Source organism: Peromyscus leucopus, unplaced genomic scaffold (genome assembly GCF_004664715.2).
Source record: "Peromyscus leucopus breed LL Stock unplaced genomic scaffold, UCI_PerLeu_2.1 scaffold_30, whole genome shotgun sequence".
Classification (NCBI taxonomy): domain Eukaryota; kingdom Metazoa; phylum Chordata; class Mammalia; order Rodentia; family Cricetidae; genus Peromyscus; species Peromyscus leucopus.
In genome coordinates, this window is record NW_023505178.1 from 1 (window position 1) to 12,220 (window position 12,220).

The 12,220-nt window shown below is 36.5% G+C and overlaps 2 long non-coding RNA genes across 2 annotated transcripts; both read right to left on the reverse strand.

The window, feature by feature from the left end:
- Positions 1-709: 709 nt before the first annotated feature.
- Positions 710-1,490, reverse strand: LOC119087207. The gene is made up of 2 exons (XR_005090647.1): positions 1,423-1,490; positions 710-835 (listed from the first exon to the last, which is right to left on the reverse strand). It is a non-coding gene; the product is annotated as an uncharacterized LOC119087207 (long non-coding RNA).
- A 2,860-nt stretch (positions 1,491-4,350) lies between these two features.
- On the reverse strand, positions 4,351-6,111 carry LOC119087206. The gene is made up of 3 exons (XR_005090646.1): positions 6,045-6,111; positions 5,311-5,368; positions 4,351-4,385 (listed from the first exon to the last, which is right to left on the reverse strand). It is a non-coding gene; the product is annotated as an uncharacterized LOC119087206 (long non-coding RNA).
- Positions 6,112-12,220: the final 6,109 nt, after the last annotated feature.

Sequence of the window (12,220 nt, forward strand, 5' to 3'; positions counted from 1 at the left end):
TATTGAGTTGCAACTTTCATCCAAATGAAAAATTTAAGATAATTTACACCTGAATTCGAATGTACTCTCTTTTGACAAATGATTATTTTGATACTTAATAGAATGAAAATCAGTATGGGCATAGTGTAGACTGCTAGGTACTTAGAAAGCAGCATAGAGACATTGCCGGGGAAGGGCCCTGGATATGACTTTTTAGTTGTGTGACTAATTCATCTCAGTCCTACTTCAGCAACTTTCATAAAATGAGTAAATGCCTAAGAAAAACAAATAATTTGCATAATAAATATGTATAGACAAATGAATGGATTCTAACATCTAGCCTCAGTAAAATTCACAGCTTTGAATTCCATCTCCATTAAAATGTCTCAAGGAAGGACTAAAAAATAAAAGCAAAAAACAAACAAACTAGCTCTTGCTGTCCAGTGTGACAAACGCTATTATACTCCAGAAGTCACCACCATAAAGAATTGGAAGACAAGTAAACACACATCCAAGAATTCCCTCTCTAGACATCACTGCTAAATCTCAGAAGGAAGAAAGGTATTAGAACTAAAAGCCATTGGTAATGTAAGAGGGAAGAAGGTTTTCTAATGACAGAGAGAAGTCTCATTCAGAGATTCAGATTTCCTAAGTCAACCGTAAGACGGTCAATCTCTGGGTTTGGTATACAGAGCAGTTCTGTCCCCATCTTCCCAGGGGTCACCTTTGCGTCAAGCAGGCAGCTTTGTCAGCTTCTGCACAGCACTCAGTCATGATGGCATTGTACTTCTCAGCATAGTAAAGGAGCTCTGGGCCATAGAAGTAAGGATGTCTTCTGCCGACTTCGTGCAAATAGCTAAGTTATGGAAAAAGAAGAAAGCAGACAATCATTTCCCACAGCACATAACACTACAGAAATGATCACTCAACCCAAACCCAAAGATTTGTAATTGACCAAGTTTACTCATTGTGGCCATGAGTGATGACCAGTCTCTATTCTTCTCAAGAGAGAGAAGGTAGGTTAAATTTGTATCTGCGTTCAAATATTCACATGTGTATATTTTCAGTAAGTAATAAATTTGGGTGATGTAACATTGCTGACTAAAATGAAAATGATCCAGGGAACATGAACACCACACACACACACACACACACACACACACACACACACACACACACCACGTCAGAATATTTTACAACTTCTCAATCTCGGATTTTTCCCACAGACCATATCTGTTTTCAAGATCAAAATATTTTTTGATTTTTATTGTCATTGTGCATAGTTTTTTTGTATCAAATGTTAAATTTTAAAAATTACCTCAAGGTAAAACTTTCCCAGGCTTGATGATAGATATTTGAGGGTTTTATGACTACTAGCATAAGTGTTCCTGGCAGAGCTATTGTTCAGTTTTTAATTTAAAACATAGATATCTGTTTACTTACTGTCCCATAAATGCAGCAGCATTTTCCTGAAAGGAGGTGCACATGGCCTCAACTTCTGGCCTCACAAGTGGGGCAGGTTGGGGTTGTCATCCTTGTGTTGCAGGAAACATTCGTTTCTTTCGGGTTCTTGTTTCGTACAACAGTCAGCCAGTTTCACCGTAGTTTTCACGAAGACTTGGAAGGGAACATAGCTTGTCTCCAAAAAGAGTTTGCTAAGTGGGAAACAGAAGCTGTTAAATTCCTGCCAGTACCTGACTTTCTCTATATCCAACAAGCAATGTAAAAAAACTGGATGTGCAGATAAAAACTTGATTAAGAAAACTAAATGCCTTGTATATAGGTATATAGATGATATATGTGCATGATATTGAAACATCACATGACACTTTGAAGTAAATACAATTTTAGGACTTAATGTACTACTTAAAATAAATTTAAGTATAAATATTTGTTAATCATATAATTTTTTAACTGTGAAGCAAAAAAAAAATCACATAAAAAATTCATTTGCTTTCCTTTGATTCATCTATTTTTGATAATTTTCATAATAGCCAAGTGCCACAGTATTGTGTATTGGTGAATAAAACAGAGAAGCAAATAGCTAATGGCCTTAAGGAATGTTGCCTTACATGTTTTCTATATGGAACTAAAAGCTAGGAGTGAAGTCACTATAATAAAAAAAATCAAGGGAAGCTAGGACTTGAGGAAGCATGTGACCTCATGCTCAGGAGCACACATGTTCACACAACTTCTCACGTGATCTGCTCCTTTTGAAGAAGCCCAAGGCTTTAGTAGGTTTTCCTGTCAAACTGAGGAATAACACAATCTACTATAAATAATTACTGCATTGAAATACAGATGCCCTTTTATTCTAGAAACAATGCCACTCCAAAGGACTTCATTTGTCAAATAATCCTTCCCTTCCTCATTAATTTTTATTACAAAAATAATTTAACTTCATGGAAATTTTACTTATCTAAACAAAAATTATTAACTTTCAAAAATGTACTTTTATGAATATCAAGTAGAACTGTAATATTTTGTGTGAATCACTAACTCTGCAAATAGAGGAAAAGGTTTCCAGAGGAAAGTTTTCCAGAGAAAAGCAAATAGAAAGGGGCTAGAGATCAATTTGAGAAATGGCTTTGCCAATATATTAAGCAGTCAGGGAAGCTCATGCCTCAGGTTTTAAAATCCCTACCCATAAATAGCACAACTTCTTCTAAATGCCTGAAAACCCCACTTTTTAATTGTGTCTAAAATATTTATGTCACTAAAACAGAAATAAAGAGCTATAACATTATAATTTTTCTAAGTAACCAAATAGCATAGAAATCAGCTGATGCATTCAGAAGATTAACATAGTACCATTATGTCAAGAAAATATTAGCCTTATAAGCTTCTGTAGCATTGCCTGTAATAATCAAAATGTGTAAACAGCCTAAACTGCCACCAGCAGAAGAAAGGATAAAGAAAATGTGGATGACAGGTAATAGTGTGATGAATACACACTAGGGATTACTCTTACCCTTAGAAGAGGAACGTTCTACAACTGGCACCAACATGGGCCAACCTGGAGGACATGTTGGTACGTGCAATAAGCCAGTAACAGAAAGACACATTCTGTGTGGTTTCTACTCAGATAACATACCTAAAATAAGGCCTAGCGATGCGGCACATGCCTTTAATCCCAGCCCTCGGGAGGGAGAGCCAGAAGTATCTCTGTGAATTGGAGGCCAGCCTGGTCTACAAGGCATGTTCCAGGAAAGCTGCCAAAGCTACACCTAGAAGCCCTGTCTCCAAAAACAAATAAACAAACAAAAAAGATAACTAAAATAGTGCAATTCACAAAATCCAAAAGAGGTGTGATGGCTGACAGAGAGAGGAGGAACTCAGTTACTGATCATCTGGCATAGCCTCTCAGTTAAGCAAGACAAATTCCAAGATAAGCTTGGTGGTATTGTAGTTATTGTCAACTATAGTAAGAGAGTAGAAGCTCTCACCACAAACAAAAAATAATAATTACATAAAGCATGCTCTTACTATTTGCCTCTGTGAACAGAAATCAGATTTTAGAGCTTGAAAAGAATTGTACAAATAACAAATTGCCATTAACATTATTGTAACTTCTATCTGTAGCCTCCAAGAATTTTTGTAAGTTGAGAGAATAGATAGAATGTCTCCATTTGCTTGCAACTTTGATCATTTAATAACCTTTTATCACTCCTTTTATTTTTTGAGATTACTATATAATTACATCATTTCCTCCTTCCCTTTTCTCCCTCCAAATCCACACAGATATGCCCCTTTTCTCTTTCAGATCTGTGACCTCATTTCTCATTAATTGTTGTTACATACATATATGTGTACTATACACATATATATTCCTAAATATAGCCTGTTAGGCTGTATAATGTTACTCGGATGCATGTTTTCAGGGCTGACCATTGGTATTGAAGTAACCAATTGGTTCTCTCTTCCCTGCAGAAGCCAATTTCTCCCTCTCTCAGCATTCCTTGTTTGCCTGGAGTTCGTTGTGTAGGTAGAGGCCTTGGGTCTTTCATCCACCCTGGCATGTCTATTGTGTTGTCACTCTTAAGCTCACATTTGGCCAGTCATGTTGGTGAGACTTTTTGAGTCTAGCTTGTGACATTGCTAGGAGACAATCTCATAGCAAAAATCCCTGTTCCTCTGGCTCTAACAATCATTCTGCCCCTCTTCCACAGTGTTCCCTGGGCCTTAGGTATGGAGAAAGTATTTGTTTTCCTTTGAAATACTCAGAATTATATAGAAGAGGCAAAAGGATCCTCAAAATCAGAATGTACTGACAACTGATTTGTCACAGTTTGCAGCAGAATCCTCAGCAACACAGGTTTTAGCAAATTCAGTTATTTCATTCACTAATTTCACATGTTCTTCATATGGGCATTTTCTGTAGATACTGGGAAAAGATGACCAGGACTCTGAAAAACAGACATAGAAATAAAACTTTACTACGAAGTAGTTATCTTTCCTAAACAGCAAATTGTGTACATGTATACCATCTATATTTTGTCTATCTTTCTTACTACTATCTCGAAAGCCTATTCCTGTCAGCTCTTCTCTGAGACATAACCAGGAAGAGGTGCCTTTCCAAGCAAAAAGAACATGGATTCCTACCATGCTTAAGTATAGACGCATAGGTGTGTAGGTAGATTTATGAACATGGGACAAACCAGCAAACTATGTTCTAAATACATTTCATTGTCAAGGCTAGACATTATGAAAGTCCTTTGAGTTTTTTCTCTTCTAATCCATATACCTCTGTTAATCAGGGTATATGACACTATTGAGCATTTAAATATAAACTTCTCATTTTCACTATATTAAAACATTTTGAGATTGGGATGTGACTTAATTATAGATCACTTGCTTCACAGGTATGAGTCCCCAGTACTACAAAGACAAAATAATCTTCTCAAGATACCATGAGATCTTTTTGTGTAAAGAAGAATTAGCAAGTTAGCCTCTTAAGGAGCTATATATCATAGACCTTTTCAGTAAGAAAACTAAGATCCCATTCTTCACAAGTTTAATGTGGGCTCCAGAATCTCATTCTCCACTAAAGCAGCCATTAGCCACAAGTGGATAGAGATATTTAATTAAAGTTAAATATAATTTGAATGTGTGCTCCTCACTTAGACTTGCCAAGTTTCAAGTGCCCAATAACTATGTGTCCTCTGCTTGCCATATGCTCATAGAGGTCAGCAGTTTTTCCACCAACAGAGATATTTCTGTTGGACAGTCATGACCTCCAATTTTGCATGCTCAATGTGGGAAAGGGGGCAATTGAGAACTGTAACTAATACTACCAGAAACATTAAATTGACTTTCAACATTTTAACTTACAGGCCTTTGAAATGTTGTTCTCCCAAATCATTAAACCGATGAGCAATCTCACTCTTGTCTGTGGGAACAGGGAGACAAAAACCACAAAACATATTTAAAGATTGATGACAATAACTAATTATAATGCTGTTTTTCATACTTCTTTCTACACACTTAAGCTATTCCTGTACTTTATGACACTGACCTCTGATCTCTACAAAAAATAAAATGAATCTGCCAATGACTTCTTCCTTCTGCATCTAAAGAACTACCCTTTCACCTCGAATACTACTTAAAAAACATCTAAGTGTTTATAGCTTTGCATTCAAACCTAAGAGTCAATGCTTTTATCGTGTCTCTAAGTAACTACTAAGACAATCTGAAATAAAAGTAAATACAAATGGAAGCTCCATTTATAAAATTAACAACACACATGTTTATTGTTTAGTATAGCATGGTAGAGTAAACAGGCCTTCGAGACTTTGAAGATTCTGGCTTCAGCTATATACAATATAGCTTAAGTCACTCTGCCTAGCATGTCTTCAAAATTAAAAGAAATGTAAAACTAAACTTTAAAGAAATCCTCAAATTATTATCACCTAAGATGTCTAAAGTATATTAATAATATAACCATACAAGGGTTCTCAGATGCAAAATAGCATCAAAGTCTAGAAATAACTCTTTCAAAATGCAAGGCTTCCATTTTTAGGAAAGTAAGATAAAAGTGGATGCAGTGAAAAACATAAAATTCTTACTTGCATCTCGGCGAAACACACCCCTGGAAAAAGGCAGAGCAACAGACAAAGAGGAGGAAGAGGAAGGTCACCCACTTCATTGTCCAGAGGCTTGTGGGTTGATGGGAAAGGTGAGATGGGTGGAGGATACCTACTCTAATATACTTCTTTAACCAATAACTGCAGATCATTAACCAGACTCAACTCGCATTTCATTGGTTCCTTTCCAATTACAAAATCATACCAATCTTTGCCCAAAAGTTGTTTGACCAAATCCCTGTGTGTGTTTGCCTCTGGGCTTTTTCCCCAGAAGACTTTGTCAGTTCATTAAAGTTATGTAAAACATCAAATTTTACATAAGCGTTTAACTGTTCACATCTCTAGTTCCTTACTGTGCTCTCTGCATCTCCCATTTGAGCACTTTTGGTTTGGGCCTTTGCATTGAAACATGATGTATTTTAAAAGCTAAGAACTGAACTACCTGTATTTCTCATGTCCAAATATGCTTTTATCTATCAGTAATAAGGAATTTGCATGAGGATGCCAGGAGCTGATAATAGGGTTTCCATGTCTTTTTCATCCTTTGTAAATTAGAATCTCTATGAAGCTCACATTGCCTCAAAAAATGTAAACTGAGAAAAAGCCAGAGCAATAATAATCATGAAGCATGTTTAGAAGTTTTGTGTCATCATCCCAGCTCTGGCTGTGTGTGAAACAGGTCTGCCATGGAATATTTTCATCTGATGTGAATCTCTTTCTTGGATTTTCTTTTTTGAAGAGACAGTAGAAGAACACACACCTAAATGACAGTGATGATGGTCTTTGCCATGGTGACATACTTCCTCTGACACAATAGAAAAATAATAAGTAGCAGACCAGTTATCTTACTTACCTAAAAAAGTGAGTTAATCAAGACTACCATCCAAATTGTTCCCATAGTACCTACATGGGCAGAGACCACTGAGTGGCCAGAAAAAGCATTCTTTTTTTATATCTAGTTACACTATGAAAGAAATGGTTTTCTATGACCTCATTTCATGTCCTCATTTTCAGGAAAGTATACAAATTATGTAACTAAATGCAGACAATATCAAACACAAATAATGAAGAATGAATAAGTGTTTCCTTGCTGTGTTATGACTCAAAGGCATCCTGAAATGAAAAAAAAAAAAAAACACTAGTCTCTAAAGACAGGAATGAACGGAATATAAAACAATGCCTGCCTGTGGAAATAATTCCACCAGGAGAGAGGACGTTGAACCAAAAAACTAGAAAAGAAAAAAAGAAACTAAAGAAAGAAGATAGTTCTTTCTTGGACAAATTATGAATTTCTCTTTAAGCTTCCTAGAAAGAGTGGACACTATTTATGTGAAGTCAGTAGTCATGCCTAGCTCTGTTCTAGTGTGAGTCTGGAGGCATGAGCAAGTATGCAACACTTAAGTCCTTGAATGTATTTGTATTGCTAACTGACAAATTTATATGTACTGTGCATAAATATTTTAGTTTGATAATTGAGTAGAAAAATTACCTGCTTATCTACTTTACATTTATTTTATAGTATAATCGTAAATACCAAAGTCTAAAAAAATCAAATTTATTATAATGGACTAGGAGCTTCAGTTCATTTATTGAATGATGAAGTTCCACAAATTTAAAAATACAAATTAATAACAACTGAGTCTTTTCTTAACTATATTAATTCAGTGTTTTACATGTGCATATCCTAATTAATCAGTAGCAGCTGAGAATTAAAGGGCTTAATTGTTTACACTACCTCTATCCTTAGAGCCCCGCTCAACTGATTAGAAATGCTTGAACAGTTGCATTTGATAAGAAAGAATTTATATTCTTTCTTCTGAAAATCCTGCCATTAATTCTACATGTATGTTCTATACTGAGAGGAATGAAGCCACATAATTGTTAGTTATTTCGGAATGTCCTATTATTCAAGTTTTAAAATTCTATGGTTAATCTGTCATCAGAAGAGATTGGCATGACAATACATGCAAAACTTAAACTGAGTTTTAAATATGATTTAGAGAATCTAGTTTCTGAGTAAATAGAAAGTAGCTCACATAATTTTTAAGTGTTTTCTCATGCTTACATGAGGAATTCATAATAGAGAGTAGTTAAAAAAAATTCTTTGTTTGGAAAGTATAATCGTGTGCTCATCATTTAGAAGTGGAAAAAAAAAGAAAAGGAAAAAGATTCCTGTTAAAACCCAGTATGACTAGGAATTAACCCTGACCTTCAATCCCTTTGGTCCTTTTTTTTTTTCCCATTGTCTTGTTGAATGTCTGTTGTTTTGTTTTGATTTCATTCATTTTGATAGGATGGTTTGAAGTACATGGATTATCTTACTGGATTTTTTTTACTTCCTTGTCATCCCATTAAAACCAGTACACACACACTCTCTCCCTCCTGATTCCTGGAAACTCTCATAAATTCTTTCAAGCCAGCCTTGCCTTCCATCTGCCAACCTTGGTCCAGCCTGCACGTTTCTTCCCCATGATCCTATGGTACTTCTGCACCTCTTCTTGAGAATACAATGTGTCCAGGAAAATAAGACAGAAATATCTAACAATGTCCTCAGGATTTTTACCACAGATTTTCTAAAAGTACTGACATTACCTGTATCCATTCTAAAATATAGGAAATTTGACTGAATCTGGAAGACAAATGGAAACACAAAATATTTTCTCAGCCTTTTTTTCTATAATTCAGCAGGTATATGCAGATCCCACAGAGTCTAAAGGGCTAGAAATGGCTGAAAAAAAATGAAGTAAGCAAAATGGAAGATCATAAACTCATAAACTCAACAAATAATGAATGAAACATATTAAGCAAATTAATTTCTCATTCAGTTATGAAAATACTTTTCCCAGTAAAAATCAAAAAATGTCCAAGTTATTTGATCTTGTATCAAGTTTTCTATTGCAAATACACATTGTAATTCAAACATTAATTGTCCCTCATCATTGCCAATGTAAGGCTTCAATTCTCCCAAAATATCCACTTGAATTATTGAGAAATACAGATTGTGCTAAAGATTTCCTGGAGATAAAGAATTTATATCACAAAAATTCTCACCTTAGACAGGTGGGTCCCATCAGTACTAGGCACTGATTTCCAGCACATCAGCAGATAGAGCTGATGGAAGGAACTCCATGAAAGGTGTTTAAGTAACAGCCAACTCAGTGGATAAATCCAGAAACTCCTGGCTCTTAGATTGGCAAATCATTCTGATCAGTTTCCTAGGAAAGCAGTGGCGGAAAGTTCTGAGTTCACAATTGACAGGTCTGTCTTAGAATGCTGCTCCTCATAAACCGCCTATTCCTAAACACCTGGTGCCTCTAGAAAAGTTCAAGAACAGCCCAAATGTAACTCAATGGCTGAGGTTCTTTGGGTCTGTGTAGTGCTGGGTATCAAATGCAGGGTCTCATGCCATGCCGGGCAAGTGCTCTACCAAGAGGTTATGACTCTAGCCCTTAAACATGGAAACTGTGGGATGGGTTGTCCTTCAGGCTGTACCTTATGGTGACAGACACATTTAACAATGGTATGTTGATACTATCAAGAGCAGACATTGTTTTAAGATAATGACATTGACAAGCAGTTTGAACAGTACTAACATGACAAAAGTGACTTCAATAGGTAGGACATCATTGACAACAGGGTCCAGCATTGCTTTTATTTATTTTTTACACATTCTGGGCAGGGACTTAATCACTTAAATATATGCCTGTGAAGGTGATGCACAGCATGGTGAATAGTGGGCCTGTCAGACGTAGAGCAATTTAAGGGAAAGATTCTAGATATGTTGAGTAATGTGACCCGCTGGATCTTGGCAAAAGTAGATGAAGATTTTTAAAAATGGAAGAACTTAGTAACATGCTCTCTGTGGTTAGATTCCATCAGGTAAATAAAGACATTGCAAGAGAGTTAATGACCACATTTACCTGGGATGGTGTGTAGAGGGAGAACTCAGAACCATTTGGAGAGAAAAACAATTCACAACAAAAACGTGCAGAACTCCACAAAGTGAGTCAGGACCTTGTCTATGGAAACTTCCATTCTGAGAAGTTTGATAGGGGATGTAGAAAGTGGATATGAGTAAAGAGAAGATTTTGTTGGAAAAGGAAGCTGAGCTCTGCCACAAGAAGACATCATTGTGCCATGCCTGCAGACATCCTTATAATCCTAGTACTATTGAAGGCAGAGGTCATAAATTTCAGGCCAGCCTGGGCTTTATAGCGACAGAAATTCTATCTCAAGAAAAACAGAAGAACACTACAATGTAGACTTAGATGCATATGAGTATACAGATGATAGCCTCCAAGGACAGGGTCAGTGAGAAAATGGTTTCTGGAACTAAATGGACTCAGCAGGTTGTAATATTTAATATTCATTTGTGTGAATGAATATTAAATATTACACTCATGTCCAGGTTGTTCATGTAGATCTCACCCATTTCTCTGTCATTGGGCGATCCCCGTGTCTTTCTTGGGGTCCTGTTTTCCAGGTAGCCTCCCTGGTGATGTGAGTAGCAGTCCAGTCATCCTTGTTCCACATCTAGTATCCTCCTATGAGTGAGTACATACCATATTTGTCTTTCTGAGTCTGGGTTACCTCACTCAGGATGATTTTTTTAGATCCATCCATTTGTCTGCAAACCTCATGATGTCATTGTTTTTCTCTGTTGAGTAGTATTCCATTGTGTATATGAGCCACAATTTATTTATCCATTCTTCAGTTGAAGGGCATCTAGGTTGTTTCCAGGTTTTGGCTATTACAAACAATGCTGATATGAACAGAGCTGAGCAAGTGCTCTTGTGGTATGATTGAGCATTTCTTGGGTATATGCCCAAGAGTGGTATAGCTGGATCTTGGGGGAGATTGATTCCCAATTTTCTAAGAAAGCGCATTGATTTCCAAAGTGGTTGCACAAGCTTGCATTCCCACCAGCAGTGGAGGAGAGTTCCCCTAGTTCCACATCCTCTCCAGCATAAAGTGTCTTCAGTGTTTTTGATCTTAGCCATTCTGACAGGCTTAAGGTGGTATCTCAGAGTTGTTTTGATTTGCATTTCCCTGATGATTAGGGATATTGAGCAATTCCTTAAATGTCTTTCAGCCATTTGAGTTTCCTCTGTTGAGAATTCTCTGTTTAGTTCAATAGCCCATTTCTTAATTGAACTATTGGTCGTTTTGATGTCTAATTTCTTGAGTTCCTTATATATTCTGGATATCAGTCCTCTGTCACATGTGGGGTTGGTGAAGATCTTTTCTCATTCTGTAGGCTGTCGCTTTGCCTTGTTGACCGTATCTTTTGCTCTACAAAAGCTTCTCAGTTTCAAGAGGTCCCATTGATTGATTGTTTGTCTCAGTGTCTGTGCTACTGGTGTTATATTTAGGAAGTGATATCCTATGCCAATGCGTTCAAGACTACTTCCTACTTTCTCTTCTAGCAGGTTCAAAGTAGCTGGATTTATGTTGAGGTCCTTGATCCACTTGGACTTAAGTTTTGTGCATGGTGACAGATATGCATCTATTTGCAGCCTTCTACATGTTGATATCCAGTTATGCCAGCACCATTTGTTGAAGATGCTTTCTTTTTTCCATTGTACACTTTTGGCTTCTTTGTCAAAAATTATATGTTAATAGGTGTGTGGATTAATGTCAGGGTCTTCAATTCGATTCCATTGGTCCACATGTCGGTTTTTATGCCAATACCAAGCTGTTTTTATTACTGTAGCTCTATAGTAGAGCTTGAAGTCAGGGATTGTGATGCCTCCAGAAGTTGTTTTATTGTACAGGTTTCTTTTAGCTATCCTGGGTTTTTTGTTTTTCCATATGAAGTTGAGTATTGTTCTTTCCAGGTCTGTGAAGAATTGTGTTGGTATTTTGATGGGGATTGCATTGAATCTGTAAATTGCTTTTGGTAAAATTGCCATTTTTACTATGTTGGTCCTGCCTATCCATGAGCATGGGAGATCTTTCCATTTTCTGACATCTTCTTCAATTCCTTTTTTTAGGGACTTAAAGTTCTTGTCATATAGATCCTTCACTTGCTTGGTTAGTGTTACCCCAAGGTATTTTATGTCATTTTTGGCTATTGTAAAGGGTGATGTATCTCTGATTTCCTTCTCAGCTTCTTTGTCCATTGTATATAGGAGGGCTACTGATTTTTTGAGTTGATC